This window comes from Ochotona princeps, chromosome 20, assembly GCF_030435755.1.
Source record: "Ochotona princeps isolate mOchPri1 chromosome 20, mOchPri1.hap1, whole genome shotgun sequence".
NCBI lineage: Eukaryota > Metazoa > Chordata > Mammalia > Lagomorpha > Ochotonidae > Ochotona > Ochotona princeps.
Genome location: NC_080851.1, coordinates 12,518,971 through 12,540,510, shown reverse-complemented (window position 1 = coordinate 12,540,510; position 21,540 = coordinate 12,518,971). Strand labels below are relative to the sequence as shown.

Genomic DNA, 21,540 nt, shown 5'->3' with positions numbered 1-21,540 from the left:
AGGTGGCCATGGCTTGCCAACAAAGTTTGCTTCAAACCCGCCCTGGTGTGCATTTGGTTCAGTTTGGCCCCAACTACCTAAGGAACCCAATCTCTTCACTTACTGCAGCCACCAGCAAGACAGAGGGGAAGGGATAGTGCAGACAATTGATTTGCTGATGGATTCTTGCAGGCCTGTGTATCCTTTTGAGCACAAGATTATCTTCCTAGTCCTGAAAGCACAAAGGGGAGGCTTTACAGTAAGCCAAGGCCTGGACTTGGCGCTCAGGGAGTCTTTTGAAACAACATGGCCTCCTTGGGCCTTAGAGGACTGAAGCCCCAGCTCTCAGTTGTGTTGGGCTGGGAGAGCCTAACTTTGGCCCAGATGATCTTAAGGCATAGCTGGGAGAAAGGCTGTTGGTCTACCTGCAGACCTGCAGGCTACCAGCTGCGTTTTTGGAGGTGCATAGAAGTCACCTGCTTTGAAACTGCCCATGGCTGTTGGAAGCAATTTGCTTGAACAATATGCCAACTTCACACTCACTGGTCAAATACGTACAGTCTGTCTTCCGATGCATGGGCCAAGGCCAGGAGGCCATACCTGTTGTTCTCTCTCTCTCTCTCTCTCTCTATGTGTGTGTGGTGTACAGGTCTGATTCAGACTCTCCAGAGGTGGGGGCATGCTGCCACCGCAGGCCTGCAGCTGAGCAGAGGCACTTCTTGGATGATTTCCACCCTTCCATTATTTGAGCTGAGCACTAAAATGTATGTACCAGCCTGAGTGCACTGGAAACCTGTTCCCACACTGGAGACTTGTGAATTACACACATAGGAAGAGGAACTGCATAGAACATCCCCACCTGCTTTATTTCAGCGATAAGAACAGGCTGTTTTCTTACAGCGGTGGAGGTTGAGGGCCTTTATGTGAGGCACAGGAAAACCGTGTGTGTGCGCGTGCGCGGGCGTGGGCAGGGATCCTGGCAGGGGTGTATGGGGTGGAGAGAGCAGGAGGCAGCTGATAGGCAACAGCGCAGGTGTGCAGCAGGGGCAGGGTGGGTGATGGCACCCAACTTGCTCACCCTTGCAGAGGGGCCACTTGTCTACCTTCCTCCTTTCCTTCGCCTGCCTGTAAGGAGCCCCATTGCACACATGTGGACCTAACCCCACAGGCCGCTTGGGTGTGTGGGTAAGGAAGAGGGATGGAACACAGCTGTTGGCTTCCCGTCTCCTTGGCAACCACGTGTGGTGGGAAAAAAGCAGGATTGGGGCTGCTTTCTCAGGCGGGGAAAGCGTAGGCTTCGAAGGCTGCTTTGGTCAATTCAGGTGTACTTTGGCACATAGACAGCCAGCATAGGCCCAGGCCTGAGGAGTCCCAGGGTCCCGTGACTTCCCTTCAGTACTCTAAACCCTCTTCTCTCTGTTGCCTTCTAACTTTTCCTTACATTCTCCAGACCTTAATCCATTCTTGCAGCAAATGTATTTGCCGTTCCGAAGTGTGTTGATTTCCCACAGAAAGGTGCAGCGTCCACGAGGGAATCGATAGGAAAACACTCTTCTTTTCTTCTATAAAGTGGGTTTTAAAGACCTGCGGTGGGGGAACCAATGTGTGTGTGTGTGTGTGTGTGTGTGTGTGTGTGTGTGTGTGTGTGTGTGTGTGTGTTTGCGCGCGGGAAGCGCGGGATGCCATTGGCGGCTGCGGTGGCCGTGCGGGCTGCGCGCCAGCGGGCTCACGTGTGCGCCTTTCCAGGCAAATCCGACGGCTCGGGCATGCGCGCTGCGCCTCGGCGCGGGGACCAGGGCTTCCAGATGCGCAATAATTAGGTTTCTTTATTAAACAAAGGTTTTCCCCAGCATCCGCCTCCTCCTGCCATCCTCAGCCGCAGGAGCTTTTCACCTACCCCCCCAACCCCTCCCCTCCAGACTCCCCACCCCTGTTTCTGCCACCAACACTTGGGGCTCCCGGGCCTCTTTCGCTGCCCCTGGTTCCGGCTGTCCAGAGTCTTCTGCTTTCCTCCCCACCGTCCCTTTATATTTCAAGCTGTCTTAAAGGCTGTTTAAAATCTAATTTTCTCTTTGTTTTAGGACCCCTCCCCGCCCTCTCCCTCCCAACGAGGTCACCAAACCCTGACCCCCAAGATCTGCTCTGCCACTGTCCACCCGCCACGGGCTTCAATCCCCGCTCTGCCCCGCTAAGGCTTTGCTGGTTTTTCTGCAAATCGCTGAACTAGGACGACCCGAGGCCTCAACGGGCGCTACAGCAAGTCACCCCCAGACCTCGGCCTCGCCTGGTGTCTGTGGTCCCCCTCTGTGTGCGTGTAGGGCGAGGGGGGTGGTGTTCCACACGTGGCCTCGCAGTGGCCGTGTCGCGGGAGAAGCGCACGGCTCCCGGGGAACGCCACCGCTAGGACTCCCTATGCGGGCGAGGAGAGTGGGCTCCCGGATCCATCTCCTCCGGCCAAGAGAATGGACTTTTCCAGAAAGGGATCTCAGTAGGCGAGAAATGGCCACCATTATTCTCAAAGCCTGTGATGGGAATGTGCGCTGGCTCAGCTCTGAGTTGTGCGTGACCCGCGAGCAGCTTCGTGGCGAGCCCCGCGTCCACAGGCGCTCCCTGCGTGGCAGCCAGCATATCCTCGCCAGCGGGAGCAGGCACCAGGCCGCCGGCTTGCAATTACTCCCAGCTTACCTGCGGGGCGCACGGATTTGTTTTTTTCCACCAGCAACCTCTTGCCCCTCCAGATTTCCCCAGATCCCCCCCTTTTCTAGCCTTACCCAGACGGGCCAGGTAGGGGTTGGATGCTCTGATACGACATGAATAATGGTTGCATCATGTAACTTCCTAGATCTTGGTTTTAATTTTCAGTGAACCAAACAAAGATATTTGCGATTTTAAAGTGAGCACCCGTTGTAATAAATGGGCACATTGTGCAGGGCCGACCGCGGCCCCGCGCCCCCGCCCCAGACGTTATTAGCTGTGACAGCACGCCGCTCTGCTTTGCGCGCAGGATTTTGTAAAGGGATGACAGACAGGAAGGCCAGCAATCACGGCTCCTTGGGCTTTTTCCCCCCTTTTCTTTCTTTCTTTCCCCTTCCCCCTTCCTTTCCTTTTTTTTTTTTTTATCAGAATGTTCTGTTCGATGCCATTTATCCTTGATGATAGAAAATTGCGCTGTTGCCAGGACGCTGCCGCCGCCGCTGAAATAGAGGGCAGGAGCCACATTTCCATTTTCCAGCTTGAAAGCTATTCAAATGAATCTGCCCAGAAAAGAGGGGGGGGGGGGAACGTAGCGATAAACAAATGAGAGTAAATCGAGTTCCCCTCCCCATTCTCTTTTTTAAATGGGTAGCTCTTCGTTTCCTATGTAAAGATTTTTGTTCATCAGTGTTTAGAAATACCTGGGAGATCGTGTGATCCGACGCACAATTTATTTTGATACTCTTAAAGCGACTAACCACATAAACATTTAGAAAGAAGTGTATGTCTAAATATATATAAAAGATAGGAATTATACATACATAGATCACATACGTACATACTTGCACAACTCCAAACTACCGTGGAGGCTAAGCGCTTTCAGCAGCATTTCAAGAGAGCGTAATTTGCCAGCAATGCTGGCTGTTGATGGTGATGGCGGTGTGTACACAAGCTTGGCTAGATGGGATCAGTTTAAAGCCTTCCCTTATGTGTTTGGGGATGCTGTGTAACTTAATTGCGCTGCAGATCATAATCGACTTAAACACCCTTCTCTCAAAAAAAAAAAATTCAAATAAAAGTAAAAGCACTGCCTGTTCCGTATTTCTTTCAAGTCGGCTTTCCAAATGTTAACTTTGAAGTTTGCTCCTAAATTAGGAAATAAGAGTCAAGAGTGAGGATGTCAGTTTCTAAAAGATGTGAAACAAAGAGAAACTCAAGCCTGCACTTCCTTTCTTTAAAATTCAAATTCTTTGCTCACCCAACAGAGATCATGCAGTAGAATTCGAAGGATCATGTCCAGAGTAGGACGTTTGTAAATCGGACACCTAGAAAACCCACACTCTCCCCATCCCCATATATACGGACAGACAGAGAGGGAGAGAATCTATTGCACATCAGTAATGTCTTGACACAGCTGTAAAACTTGTAAGGCTTTTAATAATTAAATAACTTCGATTGAATTCAAACTGTCATGTCTGTTTCCAAGTCCCAACGTGGCTAAGAAAATTTCAGTAACGGAAAGGCCTTTGACATAGAGCACTGATCGTGTTCTCAGATTCTCAGATTTCACGAGGTACTTTAAAAACCCACCTAAGACCATTTTAGAACTTCACATTTTCCCACACCAGTCATGGGTGTATAACCATGTGTTTAGCGCCAACACTGTTCGTGGGCGATGGGCCGCGCCTGGCCGGGGCTGCAGCTAAGGGGGGTTACACAGGGGCGGGCTGAGTGAGGTTGGAGTGGCCAATTTTAATCCCATCCTACCCCTAGCCCCAATGTGAGTTCTTCCTGGTAGCCCGGATTCCTAGATACTGCGGTCTTGCTTGGTAAATAATTTCCCAGTTGATAAATTAGCATAATAATGAGAAGCCCATTAACGCTGTCAGGTGTGGTGGAAGAAAACCGGAGGCGGCGGCCCGAGCGCATCCCTCTGGCTGTTGTGTGTTGCGCCGAACAACCGGTTGTGAGCTTAGAGGGCTTAGGCAGCTCAATTTCCCGCTCATTTCTCCGGCCACGAAAATCTTCCTGGCCCGCCTGCTTTTCCAGTAGAGGCGGCGCTGCAGGTACTTCGGGCAAATTGCCCTTCAGGTAACGCTCGTGGGGCGTGCAGCAGAAGTGCCACGCCGCCACCAGGACATGGGCACTCGGGCCACGTCGCTGAGCTGCTGCGTGGGACCGCCCCCCTTTCCGACTCGGCATGCCTGGGCCTGGAAGGCGCGTGACTCCCAACTCTCCCCAGCTCCCGGCTTCACGCTGGACAGCACACGGGAGCCGTTTACACCCACAGGTGGAACCCAATGGGTGCTGAGGCAGGAGTGCGCGCGGGGAAGCGCCTGGGCTTGTGGAGTACTCTCCGTCTGGTCTCTCCTAGCTGTCTTCACCTCGGGTTGCTTCCTTGGGTGTGCGTGTGGTCTCTAGCCACGGGCCAGAGGACGAAGGGATGAGGAGGTGAGGATGGGAGAAAACAGAACAGAACAAAAAGCTTGGAGGGGCAACTTAGGGGACCTAGGACGAGGTAGTGGCGCGCTCTTTCCGCAGATTGTGTACACGGTGCCAAAGCAGGGCGCAGCCGCTGGCGTGGCTCTATTGGCATTTCCTGCTGGGTGCCTGCCTTTGTGTGGCTGGCCGTACCGAGTTGTGTCAAAGTTGAGTTTTGCCCGGAATGGAGCCCTAGGGCTTGGGTCCTGGAGCAGGTAGAGGATCCTCCACCCACTCCCTGCGAGCCGGCCCTCCCTTAAGCTGAGCTGTGACCGCCCTGTCCTGCGTCCTCTTCCAGCTCCAGGCAAGTTGGGAGGAGGGTCACTTCTCCAGAGCTGTGCATCCTCAGCCTTAAAATGAAAGTTTTTCTCCTTCACTTTGTGAGAGCCCAGGGATGTGGGACCGGCCTTTTTCCTCAACAAAGGACACTAACGATTCTCAAACACTCGCCCCTTTGGGAGTCCCAGGATCCAGGAATGTCACCCACAGTGAAAGCACAGAAAGCTCAGCACTGTGAAATTTAAAAAGATTTCCCTTTCCTTGGAATCCGCCTGCTTGTGGCCCCGTGAAGGTACTTTGGCTTGCAAACAAGCAGCTGTAGAGACTTCCAAAGGAGAGAGAAGGTCTAGGGAGAGGGCTGATCAGCTGACAGCAGGACTGGCCTCCTCCACTAGCTAAAGGCTCTGCCCCCGAAAATGAGAAAAGAAAAAGCCACTGTGCTGAAAAGTGCTCTAGATCCCAGCTTGCATCTCAAGCCTGAGGAACTTGGAGTTAGCGAGCTGTGAACCCACCTCCTTCAAGCTCCACTTCCCCTGGGCTCCAGCGAAGCACTCCAGTCCATTTGCGTTTGTTTCTGCCTCCAGAGCCTTGAGATGTGCCATGCAAACTGTAAAGAATCACAGTAATTCCACTTTGATCTGGCCAGGGAGATCATAGCAGAGACCAGGTCATGACCAGGTGCTGCTGCAAAGACGAGCCCCCCCCTTCCTTCCCTCCCTCCATCCCTCCTGCCCTCTGGTCCTCACCTCCTCCTTTCTTCCTCCCTCCCCTCTTCCCTTCCATCCTCCCTTTTTTCTTTCTGCTCTGTGCCTCTTCCCTCTTTCTTTTCACTCCCATCACCCTCCCCTTCCGTCCCACTGTCCTTTCTCTTCCTCCATTATCTCTTCCTTTCTTCCTCTCCCCTACTCTTTCCTTTCTATCTTCCTTCTCCCCCCTCTCTCCTGTCCTTCAAGAGACCTGCCTTAGCTTCGGGACATTCCTTAACCTTTGGCGATCGGATACATGTCAGTAAAAAGAATGAATAACTTGTGATTTTGAAGGAGAACAGTTAAAGTCTTCAGACAGAGTATTTTTTTTTTTTTTTGGCTTATAGTTCCAGAAACTGGAGATAATGTACTCACCATGTCTGCCTGGTTATTTACATAAATACATTGGACCATGTTCCAAATACATGCCCCAAACACAACCTCTGCAGGAACTTAATTACCTGAAAAACAACAAAAAGAAGTTGTGTTTCCTTTGCTCTCTTCTACCTGGAGTTCTGTTAAGCGCACAGTAATGGTAGTTAATCTTCTTATATGATTTAAGACTTAAAGATTAGAAGGCCTATATTGACAATTTCAAAACTCAAGTCTGAGTGCTTTGGCTAAGCAATGCTTAGGAGATGACAGATGTGATAAAAGAACTGCCAAAAACTAGACTTTTTATTAAAACTAAGAAGTGTGATGTTTTTGTGGCTTTGAAAGAAATAATTGTTAGAAAGCTCACTCAATCCAAATGTGTCTCTAAACAAACAACTAGAAGGGTATTTTATTTTCTGCTACCTGATGTTTATACATACAATGCAGCTTTTCACTCTGCTTGCATGCTACCTCCTATATCTATAAATATAGCTAATCAGTTACTGTGGCTAATATAGCTGAGCTATATACTCAACATAAATGATGTGTGTCATCATAAACATTTGTCCTGGATCCCACCCTTTGCCATGGCTCCCAAGTTTCTGTTCATGAAGCTGTAGCTGTCACATGGTTTGCTTTAGAATTTGTAGGATGGAGGTATCTAATGCAGATTCCTGAATTTCTTAAAACCTCATTCTGCTTCCAATCCTGTCTATGAAAGTTGGTTTCATTTAATCTCTATAGGCCAGTCTCTGTGACAGCCCAAGTCACAGTGACACTGTGGCCACCCAAATGTATTTACGTAGAGGCCAAAGTACATTCAGCAACCTTGTATCAAATGTGCATTCTGGAAGTGGTTTTTGACTCACTGGTTTGGGAGCACTGCTTGCTTGGGAGAGGACTGAAATGGGAAGAGTGAGATCAGGGAGCTAGAGGGCAGAGAGAAAGTCAGGGGAAGAGACCATGTGAAGTTAGGTAGGGAGAGAGACCGTACTTGGGTAGGGAGCTAGCCTGTGGCTACACATCTTGTTTAGATTCAAGGTCTGCCCTCCTTTGCTGGCCTTCTTGTCCTTCATCTAGTCTTCTGAATGCACTACCTTGACATTCGAGCTCTTTAGAATTTATATTGGAAGCCACAAAAATACCCCCTTATAGGATATAAGGGACCATTCATTGTGTATATATACACAAAGCATTGTATTAAAAAGCCCAAGATTGCTCATTTGGTGACATTTAGCAAACAAATAAACAAACAAAAAACAAGTATTGTGCTCATATGAGCTGGCTTGTGTGTTGTCTTGTGACTTAACCTGCTTCTATGATTCACTTTATATGCTGACTTTACACATACTTTAAAGGAGGAGAAAAACACTTTCTCTCTGGAAAAGCAACGAATGTTGGTTACTTGTTGGTCCTTAGAGATAGTAATAAACATTCCATCTTAATTATATTTAGAGTTTTGTTAAAAATTGTAATCTTCTCAGTCTGCTTTCTTCCTTTTACCGGTCTCCCCAAAGCCTAGCATGTTGCGTGTGTATAAGGAGAAAGAATAGACCTCCTTGTCTTTTTAATTAAAGTTTATATAGCTTGTAGAAAGCAGCAATTTTCTGCAAAATTAAATCATTTTAGATTACTGTAGTTCCACTCTTCTCTGTTTAACAGGGTTCTAAGCCAGTCTTGCCATTTAGGAACCATCAATTATGAAGCAAAGATTGCTGGAGAACTATTATGAATTAAAGTGGGTAGATTTGGGATGGTGGCCACACCTCTCTGATGGTGGGTCCCCACATGGATGCTGCTTTATATGTGCCGTGTGAAACCTCTTGGGCTTCTTTAGGGCACATCAGAGTGGCGCGTGACGGTTCGCATTCCTGCTTGTTGGAAAGAATGACGTGGTCACCTCCTCACTCTGGCAGTTGTGACTTACGTGGACAAAGAGAACATCTCAGTGTTCCTTTGCTCAACAAGGTATTGAACCAAACAATGGAGCAAAATATTAACACAAAAGTAGGAGTCATTTGCTCATGCAGAACAAAGTGATTGTGCATCTGCACTGGCTACAGAGAAAAGACAAACACCTCGTTGTGGCACCCTTGGCAGCGGTGGCGGGTGGTAGCAGCCTAGTGGTAGTGCTGGCCTGGGAGTCTGCATGCTGGGTCGTCTGGAACAAGTTATTTTACGTCTCTGAGGCTTACTTTCCTTTCAGTACGATGGAGTAATATGAGAAATGGCTTATTCTATAATGATAGAATTAAATAAGTGCCTAGATATCACTGAACAAGGTGCTTTGTCTAAAGAAAATATCCAAGAGATACAATTGGCATTCATGCTATGCTTACCAAGGCCTTCCACTTTCTGCATCTGAATGTGCTATCCCTGGATTCTAGAAGCTTTCCTTGCCATATGTCCCCCTGGATAACTTTTTACTGCCTCAGTTCACTCTAAGTGACTCTGCTTCTGGGGAAACTGGGTGCTCGAAATTAGGAGGAAAAGGGCAAAGAGAGAACAGATCAAAGAAAGAAAACCACATAGAACTCACTGCTTATTGCTTTTCATTTTTGCTGATTTTATTGTAATTACTGATTTCCTTGTCTGTTTCCTTACTTAGAGTTCAAGTTATAGCTTACATGGCATGGATAGTTCTATGTTCAGTTTTCTGTATTTCCTGTTTCTCAAGAAGACTGCAAAGAGGAATCTATTTTTTTAAAGATGTATTTATCTGCTTTAAGGTAGAGTTACAGAGAGAGACAGAGATCTTCCATCAGCTGGTTCACTCCCCAGATGGCCACAACGGCCAGAGCTGGGCCAGACTGAAGCCAGGGGCTTCTTTCTGCTCTCCCTCGTGGGTGCAGGGTGCCCCATCACTTTTCCAGGCACATTAACAAGGAATTGTATCAGAAGTGGAGTAGCCGAAATTGGAACCGGCTCCCATATGGGATGCCAGTGCTGTAGATGGTGGTCTTACTTTCTTGCCACAGCAGCAGCTCTGACAAGACATTCGTTGTTTCCATAACTTTATCAAGATCCTTGATTGTGATTTCTGTAATGAATTTTCAGGACAGGTTATCATTGGTGACTTCCTCATGGGTGAGTTGGGTTACCTGTGCAAGACATTTATTTGACTGTTGTGTGTGTGGGTTGTATGTACTCATTGGATGGTGATTTGGATTCTGTTTTATTTTGTTGTTGTTGTTTGGGGTTTTTTTGTTTTAAAAATTTATTTTATTTTTATTGGAAAGTCAGATATACAGAGAGGAAGAGAGACAGAGAGGAAGATCTTCCATCCACTGATTCACTCTCCAACAGCTGCAATGGCCAGAGCTGAGCCGATCCAAAGCCAGGAGCCAGGAGCTTCTTCTGGGTCTCCCACGCAGGTGCAGGGTCCCAAGTCTTTGGGCCGTCCTCAACTGCTTCCCCAGGCCACAAACAGGGAGCTAGACGGGAAGTGGGGCTGCCGGGATTAGAACTGGTGCCCATATGAGATTAGATCCTGGTGCATTCAAGGTGAGGACTTTAGCCACTAGGCCACCGCACCAGGCCCTGTAACAGAAGTTTTATTGGAAAATCCATTCCTGGGCCTCTTTTGCACAGCATGGAGAGAAGGAAGAGGAAACAAAAAGGGCAGGCCAAGGGGCCTGCTGGGGAAGTTTATACCCTTCTGGACACGATGTGGGGGTGGGATGGGGTAGGGGTGGAGGGCCTGTCTGGGTCCTAGTTAGGTAAGGAATATCTGTTCAGGTATGTGATTGGTTGGCTGGCTCCTGTGGCTCCTCCCTGCTCTGGACTGAAGTCTCAGTGCCCAGCCCCTCCCCTCTGGTGCCCTTGGAAGCCATCAGTCACAAGCCAGAATCTGGGAGCTTCTTACGGGTCTTCCGCTCAGGTCCCCAAGCTTTGGGTCATCCTCTACTGCTTTCCCAAGCCACAAGCAGGGAACTGGAAGGGAAGAGGAGTAGCCGGGAAATGGACTGGATCCCATATGTGATCCTGGGGTATGTAAGGGGAGGATTTTAGCCAATAGGCTACTGCGCCGGGCCTAGTGATTTGGATTCTGTATGTGAGGGGTAATAGTTAGGTTTGCCCAATTGGGCTTTCAATGTATGCATCTGTCACTGGTTTATAGATCCCATGTGTATGTAAACATAGTGAATCATGATTGGAGAAATCATCAACATATAAGTTTGTACAACTCTTACAAATCTAGGGAAACCTCATGCTGGTAGACTAATTTGAGGGAACACCAGTAAAAGACTGGATATGTAGGAATTATGGAAAACTATATCTATCTTATAGAAAATATTTACATAAGCCAGGAAGCAATACCCTGTGGCTGAGACCCAAAACTGGATCTGCTCTAATGAGCAGGCCAGAATCCTGTGTAATTATTTCATTAATCGTCAGAAACAGTTGTTACTGGAGTGTTTGAGAGCTGTTTGTTTTCTTAAGAAATTAATCACCCCCTGCAAAGCTTATTTAATTAGATCTGTAAACTCTTTTTCACTAAAGGGGAAGTTAAGCCAATTCCCCATCTTTGCATTATCCAATGTTTCAAAAGCACAAGGTCAAAATGAAGCAGATTTTCCTGGCATAACTTAATAAATATAGGAGTTAAGCAAGAATAATGATTCCTGCTATTCTGCTCATGTAAACAATAATCCGTGTTTGTAAGTGTCCCCCTAGACCCTTTGAAAATGAAATAAGGCAATCCAAAATGACAGAGCAAATTCCACTTCAGTGTGAAAACAATAGAATTTCCATGGGCGATGAGGAATACCAGGGTCTGGAAGATAACGCAGAAAGTCAGTATTTTGATTGGGTTAGAGATGCAGAGAACGGGTCTCACAGAAAGCTGCCAGAAGGCTTTGGGAAGGCACACACTGCACGTTTTCCAGCACCTGCTGGAGAGCAGCCTCTGCCACTGTTGAGCCAGTGTTGTCCCATATCCAAGCCAGCGCCAACGCCACACGCAGAGGTTCCCATGAGGCACTGCAGTTTTGGGTTAGACAAAGGAGCTCGAAGAAAGGGAAGGACTTGGAGAGACAGGAAGTATATTCTGCACTAGCCGAAAGTGCTAGGGCATCCTAAGATTAGCAAATGGTAACTCCGCAGGGAGGAAAATAGTAAGCTTTGCCATGGATCTGGGTTGTCTATTCCTGCCAGTTCCTCTTTCTGCCACACAAGGGCTTTAATAACCGACTTACACAACAAAACAAACATTTCCCTCTGCCTACTCTCCCTTCAGCTTCGAGCTATGGGGTTGCTCACAGCAGGCTGACCAAGCATTTTCTGCCAGTGGAACTAATCATTAACTGGTTTTATTATTAACACCATGACACACATATTAAAGGAAAAACAACAGTCTTTGGTTGTTTTTTCCCTTTGTAGATACTATGGGGCCAGAAAGAGTCGCCCTCTTACCCTCTCTGCAAATATACAAATCAGTTTTTGTGACATATATGTCCTCCCTGGTCCATCTACTGACCATCTTTAAAAGATATTCAAAGAAGTGTCTCCAGCTTGCCTTGGAAGCCTGGGCTATGTGGTTGCTGAAAGGATTCACACTAAATTTTTTATTGTTTCTGATCAGACCTCCCAAGCCTGCCTGTGAATTTTTATGCCCCAGGACCTAAAAAAACTCCAAGAAAAACACAGCTCAAACCACCACATTTTGCTTGCTTTCGGGTTCAAACCCTATAAAACCACCACATTTTGTATGGTTTCCACCCCAAACCATAAGTTGGCCTGGATCGCCCTGGATGCCCTGCTAAGGTCTCACTGAAATGTTTACCAACTTTGACAACATTTTTGGCGAACTTGTCATGAACTTGGAATGCAGGTAAAACAAGCTGAGTTCTCAGCACTGGTTTCTTCATGTTGATCCTTTTACCCCCTGCCACCCAGCGAGGGGCAGAGAGCCCTTCTCTGTCCATCATTGCTTCTCCCTCTGTGACATCCCGCTGACCTGGTCTTATCTCAGACCCTTCGAGCTCCTTCCTTTGCGTCAGAGCTGCCAACTTTGCTGGTATACAAGTTCTCTGATTTTCTCGAATGCTAATAATATATATATTTTTAAATTATTGGAAAGTCACATTTACACAGAGAAGGAGAGACAGAGAGGAAGATCTCCGTATCCTGGTTTATTCACCAGGTGGCCCAAAAGGCCACAGCTGAGCTGATCTGAAACCAGGAGCCAAGAGCTTCTTCTGAGTCTCCCACATGGGTGCAGGGTCCCAAGGCCTTGGGCCATCATTGACTGTTTTCCCAGATCACAAGCAGGGAGCTGATGGGAAGTGGAGCAGCCGGGACATGAAGCAGGGCCATATGGGATCCTGGTGCGTGCAAGGCGAGGACTTCAGTCCCTGTGACCCTGCTTCCCATCCAACTCCCTGCTTGTGACCTGGGAAAGGAGTAGAGAATGTCCCAAAGCCTTGGGACCCTGCACCTTCGTGGGAGACCTGGAAGAGTTCCTGGTTTCCGGCTTCGGATTGGCGCAGCTCCAGCCATTGCGGCCACTTGGGGAGTGAATCAGTGGATGGAGGATATCCCCCTCTGTCTCTCCTCTTTTCTGTATGTATATGACTTTGCAATAAAAATAAATAAATATTTTTAAAAAGTATTTGTTTATTTGTGAGACGGAGAGAAAGCTCTTACTTGCTATTTACTCCCCAAACACTCACATTGGCCAGCATGATCCTGCAATCAGGAATTCAATTCAGAACTCTTTTTTTTTTTTAAATCTTAAAAAAATTTTTTAAACAAAATTTTTAGTGCCCTTTTTACAGAGAGAAGGAGAGACAGGAGAAAGATCTGCTGTCTATTGATTCACTCCCCAAGTGACTGCAATGACTCCAGCTGTGCTGATCTGAAGCCAGGAGCCAGGAGCTTCTTCCAGGTCATTCATGCAGGTGCAGGGTCCCAAGGCTTTGGGCCTTCCTCAACTGCTTTTCCAGGCCACAAGCAGGGAGCTGGAAGGGAAGTGGGGCAGCCAGGATACATACTGTTGCCCATATAGGATTGTAGCACATGCAACATGAGGACTTCAGCCACGAGGCTGCCACGCCAGGCCCAGTTCAGAACTCTTAGCCGCTCAGCCATCACTGCTGCCTTGCAGGGTCTACAGTTGCAGGCAGCTGAAGGAAACAAGGAGCCCATGCCGAGATCCAACCTGGGCACTCTGCTACTGGATGCAACTTCTTAGCTGCTGGTCTAAATGTTGGTCCCAGGCAACATTCTTTATTCTGGTGGCCGTTGTTTTGGAAATACATTTTTCTTGGGAAAAGGCTGTGGGGTAGAAAGGGGAGAGGCAGGGAAGCCTGGCTCTCATCTTGTGGTTCGCTAAGAGGAGTGCTCTCCTGACACTGGCTTGAGGAATGAAGAAGCTATGATTCTTTCCCCACAAGAAGTGGAGGCTTCTTTGTCATTTACAGTTGGGAGATTCCTCAGCTCCCACAGGTGCTGGGAGCAGAAGTAACAGTAGCAGCATGGATGTTCTATAGGCAGTTCAGATACCCCCAAATCATCATCATGATGAGGATGCATGTGGTCTGTGTGGAAGGGTCACACTAGCATAGCCTGTTGATTTTCTATTTAACGTGGCATGATCTGCCATGATTGTTTTTCAGCTACTGTATAGTCACAAGTACTCTTACTGTAACATGCAGAAACCATGGAACGCAAAGGCAATGTTGACTTGGTTTTTTTTATTGCACCTATTATTTTCGTTCAAGGAGTTCTCAGAACTTTCCCAGAACCAAATTCTTTTGGGTGTGTAACACTCAATATTGCTCAGGAAAATGAGGCTTGGGTACTTCAGAGCTTGGTGTGTCAGGGACTAACACTTTGGGAACCTCCTCTCTTACCATGTGGCCTGTTTGTTTCGAACCATGACTGAAGTTGCTAGTAGGTCTCTTTTTCTGTCTTGGCTGTCTTCCGAAGAGAAGGGACGTACTGTAACCTTGAGTCAAATCAACGCTGAGCCAGACAGTGCTCAAAGCGCACACAACCACCCACACACTCCCCAAAGTTCTGTTTTGTAAGTGGATTATCTCTGCCACTTGTTTATCTGATTTTTAGAATCTACTGCTAACCTCAGTGTCCCCTTGCTTCTGAATTCTGTTTTTTAGACAAAACATTTATCCAGGAAGAACATGTTCATAAAAAGGTAGAGATTTGGTTTTCTCTACAAAATGATTAAAAATATGGGTTTTGGAATCAGAATAGAATTCTTGATCTGTCTTTTAATATCTGGAATTAGGTTATTTTACTTTTTGAAGCTTTTGTTTTCTAGTACATAAAGGAAAGATAATTACAATGACTACTGCACGGAGTACAAATGAAGTGTTGCATGGAAGATCTAGGCCATACATAGTAAGTGTTCAGGAAATGACAGTCATTATTGATTATCCGTGTCAGAGTCTGGGACAGAATATTTTCTCTTTAGACACACTCTAGCAGTGCCTAATAAACACACCCCTGTGGCCTGGATCGTGCTTGTGGGCCCTGAGAGGGAGTGTGGGAGCAATGTCCCTGCACCTGGCTGGCCACATTCCTGGGCCCTCCCTTGAATGTCCACCTTCTGGTTTAACTGGAATTTGGGAGTCAGGGTTGGGACACTCTGCCACCTTCTAGCAGAATCAGGGGTGGAGCCCACTGGAAGGCAGCCAAGGCCTCTGACTTCCCCAGCTGTTCCTCCTACCCAAGGTCCAGGGGGTTGCTCTCGGGGGCCGAGGTTTTTCCTCTGTCACTGGGTGGCAGTCCAGCGCATGGCCTCCAGCTCTGCTGGGTTCCTGGCCCTCCCCTTTGAAAGTCCAGTACTCTTCTGGCTCAATCAGAAGTTAGGGTGTGAGGTATGCTATGGTGTGTTGGCTTGCGACAGCGGGTGGAGTACGGTGAAAAACACTTGAGCAATGAATCTAGAGGCCCTGGGGGAAGCTTTGTTTTTATTTATTCACTTATTTTTGGGTCATTGGAATTTGGCTTCATAGCTTTTATACCTTCCACCTGCTTGAGGTTTCAATGCATGCTTGTCATCCAGGAGCATAAAGGATCCTGCCAATGAGCTGTGGTAAGAAGAGGTTAAGGAAATAAGGAAGAACTGGAGGTGACCTCCTCCTTCGACCTTCTCTCTGCTCCTAGTGTCTTTTTCCATTTAGTCTTTCTAGAACATCTGCCCATCTTTGGCCATCAGAGAAAAAGAAGCTGAGACGAGGAGGCATCAGAGCTTTGAAATTCTTGTTTAGTTCTTTTGCTTACCCATCTAGCTCCATCTTCCATTCTTTATGCTGTTCTTTCTTAGAGCACAGAAAATAGGTGATTTCTAGCGTATTTGAAATATCTGCTAATTCTAGATAAGTTCAAGCAAAATAAAAGCATGAATTTTTTATACATATGTAAGATACAGATTAAGAAGGAGACTTCTGGGCTCAGTGCGGTAGTCTAGTAGCTTAAGTCCTTGCCTTTCATGTGCTGGGAGCCCGTATTGGCACTGGTTCATGTCCTGGCTGTTTCACTTCCCTTCCAGCGCCCTGTTTGTGGCCTGGGAAAGCAATAGAGAATGGCTTAAAGCCTTGGGATCCTGCACCCACGTGGGGGATCCAGAAGAGTGTCTTGGCTTCTGATCTACTCAACTCTGGCCGTTGCGGCCACTTGGGGAGTGAATCAGTGGATGGGAGATCTTCCTCTCTGTCTCTTCTCTCTGTGGATTTGATTTCCTAATAAAAGTCAATCAATCAAATAAATAAATCTTTTTTTTTAAAGTAAGAGTTCTAAAATATGAGAAAGTCAACTAACCTAAGTCTCAGCTGCTAAAAAGAACTCAAGTTGTCTTTTTTTGTAGATGGCATTGTTTACCGAGATGTGAGAAGTGTACAGTGAATATTATTACAGTGAATATTATTACAGTGATGAAAAGATCCTGCTTTGCAAGAACCTCAGGTGCTAACACGTGTGGAGACGGACTGCCACCATGGCCAGGTGGTAGTCTTGGGCATATTTGCGTCTTCCAGCCTTGTGAAGGGTTAGACACCTGGAAGCACTAGCTGTTCTCAAATCCAGATGAGCCTTGGTGGAAAATAGTAACAGAAATCCCGAGGAAAAGCTCACTGTTTATTTGCTCCTTTTATCATCCTCGCTGCCTTGAGGGTAATCTGATTTAAAACTCTTGTCTGATTTTTTTCACCCACAGTATTGCCATTGCAGCTGTTTGTTGCTTGTGTCTGTGGAGTGGTTCCTGGGAGGCTCTTGCGTATCTTGGGTGCTCAGTTCTTACAGGTGCTATCACTTAGTGCCCACACGAGCCAGGATGCAGGTATCTTGATTATTGCACACAGGGTCTTGCCCACGTCCAAGGCTTGGTACATCAGAAACAATAGTAATAACAGCTGTGAGAGTAATCCGAGGACCAATTTGTTGTAATAAAGCCAAACAGGGCTTTACCAGATGGGATGTATCTCAGAGGGTTTTAGTAGATGCAGGATGAATTCTCTTGTAGCCTAAGGGCTTTCTGGAGGGAATCTGAAATCTTTTCACTATTCCCACATCATTGCCAGATGTGCAATGGAAATAAATAGATCTTCTCATCTCTCTCTCTTTCTCTGTATTTGTGTGCATATATGTGTATGTGCGTGAGTAAAAGTGTTGAATTCTGGCTTGTATTCCTAGTTGATACACAATGTTTATCTTATGCAAACAGTTCTTGATGGACTTTCCAAATATACACAGGCTGCTCTCTCCCCACAAATAACCTGAACAAATGAATTATATTTATCCATATGCCAAGCCAGTACTGTTAAAGCATGACTGTTTCACAGCAGAGCTTGTTAGTCTCATAGTCTAATAATGAAATGGACTGCTCCATGAGAATTTAAACATTCATAATGATTATTGACCCTATTAATCAGAATTTGCCATGTGAACAGCTCAGGGATCTGCTGTATTGAGCTGGCGTGTGGCTGCAATCATACTTTTGTGCCTGCCATCAGAGGTGACTGTCAGTAACCACCACATCTTCCCTGCAGTCTGTAACAGCTCCAGTGCCCCAGGGTTCCATCCTGAGGCCAGGGTGATTTGTATGGTACACTAATGACCTGCTGATTGTCTGCACAAAAGCGAAATCATACACTGTTCAGGCAACACGGTGATTCTGCACAAAAGCAAAGGACTGTCTGGTGTCAAAATAATACCATGCTGCAGCTTTGATAAAGGTTTTAACTGACTGCAAGGTACTGTTTGGTGCTCAAGTGTGTGGCAGAAATAATGTTTAGTCAGGTAGCTGGCAAGTTGGTAGCAGGTAAATTTCGAGAGTGTCCGTGTTTGTGTGTACAAGTGTGTAAAGATACAATTTCAATAGCTGTTTCTAGAAGTTCACATTTTTGCTTTTAATTCTTACAGGTATAGAAACTAGCCAACTAGCCAAATAATGTATAGTAATAACAAAGGTTTCAGTTGGCTATTTATTCATATTAGTAATTATTACTATACATTTTAAATAGCATAACACTAAAGAGATGAAGAAGTTTTGAAAGTGTGGTGAACAATATATTGATCTATCTACTTAATGATCTATGGACTAGTCTCTATGGTTTGCTGTGATGAGCAGGTCTGGGGCTGTACTGAACCCAAGAACCCAGAAGTGTGCCTGGGTTGGCACTGGAAAACCATTGCAAGTCTTTTCCTGCCCCTCTTGTGCCTGGTCCCCATTATCCTCTGGCCCTGCAGATTTGTGTTTGTGTGTGTGTGTGTGTCCAATAGCTGATTTTTCCCTAGGAGACTTATCACAGAATCATTTCTCTGCTTAGGGATGGAGAATTCCTGCTGAGCCCCTGACCCAGTTTCCTCAGCTTTATTTCAAAACTGGCTCTGTTTGCTTGTTCATTAGTTCAGTTCTTGATTCTTTCTTTCATTCAGGGACTAGTTGAAGTCTGATGCTATTGTACTGTGATGATAGTGATGGACACATCAGTCTTATTTCTCAAGTCCCTGGTAGTCTCCTGAGAATGAGGAATTGGTCAACTGGGCAATCACCAAATGTTTAACAGACGATCGAGGATTCCTTGTCAGGTCAGTCCTGAAAATATTCAAAGAAAATGTGAACTGTAGCATGTTGGCAAGTTGAAGACTCTGCCATAAACTGTGAGGCAGCAGCGAAGGGGCAAGAAGTGAATCTTTTCTCTGGAATTGCTAATAGCTTTGACTACAGTTGCCAAATAGAGTATAAAGCAATGGTGATTTTCTTCAAATTTCTAGGAATCTTCAGATACACACAACCTATCAAAATCAAATCATCAATGGAGCAAACTTGAATTTATCAAAAACAAATAATGGGATTAAATCAGTAATTAAAAACCTTACAGCAACAACAAGCACAAAAGCCCAGACCCTGATGGCTTCACTGATGAATCCTACCAAACTTTAAAGGTAGAACTCAGACCTGTGCTTCTCAAATTATTCCAAAAATAGAAAGTGAGGGAAGTATTCTACAGTCATTCTGTAATGTTAGCATTGATACCAAAACCAGACAAAACATAACAATAAAAAAAGAAAACTATGGAACAACAACTTTTATGGAAGTATATTTAAAAATACTCAAGAAAGCACCAGCAAATCAAATCCAACAGAAATAAAAATGATGACTGTCACCAAATGGAATTTATCTAGGGTGCAAGGATGGCTAGACATGCACAAATCAATAAACATAATGTATCACATCAGCAGAATGAAGGATGCAGACGATAGAATAATCCCAATAGATGCGGAAACAGCATTTGATGAAGCTCAACTTCAGTTTGTGGGAAAAAAAACCCTTTTGAACAAATCAGATATAAAAGCAATATATTCCAACATAATAAAGGTATGTGACAGAACTATAGCCAACATCATTCTGAATTAAAAAAAAAAAGACTTTTTCACTGAAACTACACAAGTATGTCCATTGTCATTACTCTTAATACAGTATTGGAACTTTATTTTTTTTTAAAGATTTTATTTATTTTATTACAAAGTCAGATGTACAGAGAGGAGGAGAGACAGAGAGGAAGATCTTCCGTCCGATGATTCACTCCCCAAGTGAGCCGCAACGGCCGGTGCTGCGCCGATCCGAAGCCGGGAACCAGGAACCTCTTCCGGGTCTCCCATGCGGGTGCAGGGTCCCAATGCATTGGGCCGTCCTCGACTGCTTTCCCAGGCCACAAGCAGGGATCTGGATGGGAAGTGGAGCTGCCGGGATTAGAACCGGCGCCCATATGGGATCCTGGGGCGTTGAAGGTGAGGACCTCAGCCGCTAGGCCACGCCGCCGGGCCCCAGTACTGGAACTTTAGCTCTAGCAATTAGGCAAGAGGGAGAAAGGAAAGGCCTATAAAAAAGAAAACCATATGATTCTATATACAGAAAACCTGAACAGTCCATCGAAAGATTACAGAATCACTAAATTCAATAAAGTTATGAGATGCAAAAATCAATATTTAAAATCAGTAGCAGTTTTATGCACCAGTAACAAACTCACCAAAAAGAAATAATAAAAACAGTCTTGTTTACGATAGCAACCAAAAGAATTAAACATCTAGGACTAAGTTTGAGCAAGGATGAAACCTTGAAAATGAAAATTATAAACCACTGGTGAAAGAATTTGAAGATACAAAAAGTATAAAGAGCTTTAACCTTCATGGATCGGAGGCATTAATATTGTTAAAATGCCTATGTTTCTAGTGCTATTTATAGATTCAATGCAATCCTCATCAAAACACCAATGACATTCTTCACAGAGCTACACACAAAAAACCATAAAATCCACATGGAAGCTCAAAGGTCCAAGCAGCCAGATCAATCCTTTTATGACAATTGGCTGATTTGAAAGAGAGACGAAAAGGAACTGTGGAAGAGAGAAAGAAAGAGAGGATGAGAATGAGGGAGAGGAAGAGAGGGGATGGAGAGATTTCTTCCAGGCACAAACTCACCCTCTCCTCCACCCCGCAAAATGACTGACAATTGCAGCAGCCAGCAGGTTAGGTTAGGCTAAAGCGAAGGGCAGGGAACTCTATCTGGGTCTCTCGCGTTAGATTTGTTCGTCCACTCAACACCTGTGCATTTATCACTTTTAATATGTGAGGTATGTGCCAGGTATTGCAAATTCAAATATGAGCCAGACAGAAAGAACTCTTGACCGTACAGCTCTCAGTAGAGAGTGTGGGTAGAAAGGATTAGAACCAAGTGTGCCAGGTTTTGTAAGCGAGGAGAATTACTGCTGGGAGTCAGAGGGTGCTTCAGGCTGAAAGGACCACGCATGTCAAGGCCTGGGATGGAAAATGAGCACAGTGCCTTCCAGGGACTTAGAACTCCCCCAGGTCACCAAATTGTTCCCTGCTTTGAGGGGAGCTTGGGGTGTGGTTGGGAGGTGGCAGGGCTAGATCCTGGAGGTTGCTGTGGGGAAGGCTAAGCAGTTTGGGCAATATTTAAGATCACAGGGAAATTGCTGAAGGGATTTGAGTAGGACAGCAGTATGATAATGTTTGCATTTTGGAAACATTACCCAGGAACACACTGGGTGGGGACTGGAGAGGGTGAGAGATGTGTAGCTAACAGGGCTTCTGCAGTAACCCGGGAGGTAGAGGGCCATTGGTCCAACAGTGTGACATGGGGAAAAAAAGCTCTAAAACTTAGTTTAGATTTGCCATAAAGCAGATAATCGATTTTCAGTAATCTCCAGATTTCTTTTTTTTGTTTGTTTGTTTCTTTAAATTTCTTTATTTGAGAGGCAGAGAAACACAGACAGATCTCTTATTTGTAGGTGCATTCTCCAAATGCCTGTGATGGCTGGGGTTGAGCAGCCAAGGCCAGGAGTCAGGAACCTGGTGTGGGGGTCTGACCTTGGTGGCAAGGTCAAGGTCGTGAGCCTTTGCCTGAGGTCTCTCAGGGTCTGCATTAGCAGGAAGCTGGGGATGGGAGAAGAGCCAGACTGAGACGCAGGCACACTTGTTGGGATTAGGCTTCCAGAAT

At 46.1% G+C, this 21,540-nt stretch overlaps 1 long non-coding RNA gene across 1 annotated transcript in view; it reads right to left on the bottom strand.

The window, feature by feature from the left end:
* Positions 1 to 6,559: 6,559 nt before the first annotated feature.
* LOC131482755 (uncharacterized) overlaps positions 6,560 to 21,540 on the bottom strand; it is a 42,134-nt gene continuing 27,153 nt past the window's right edge. Inside the window, exon 5 of the long non-coding RNA XR_009247270.1 lies at positions 6,560 to 6,640. This is a non-coding gene — a long non-coding RNA (uncharacterized LOC131482755). The remainder of the gene's footprint in view (positions 6,641 to 21,540) is intronic.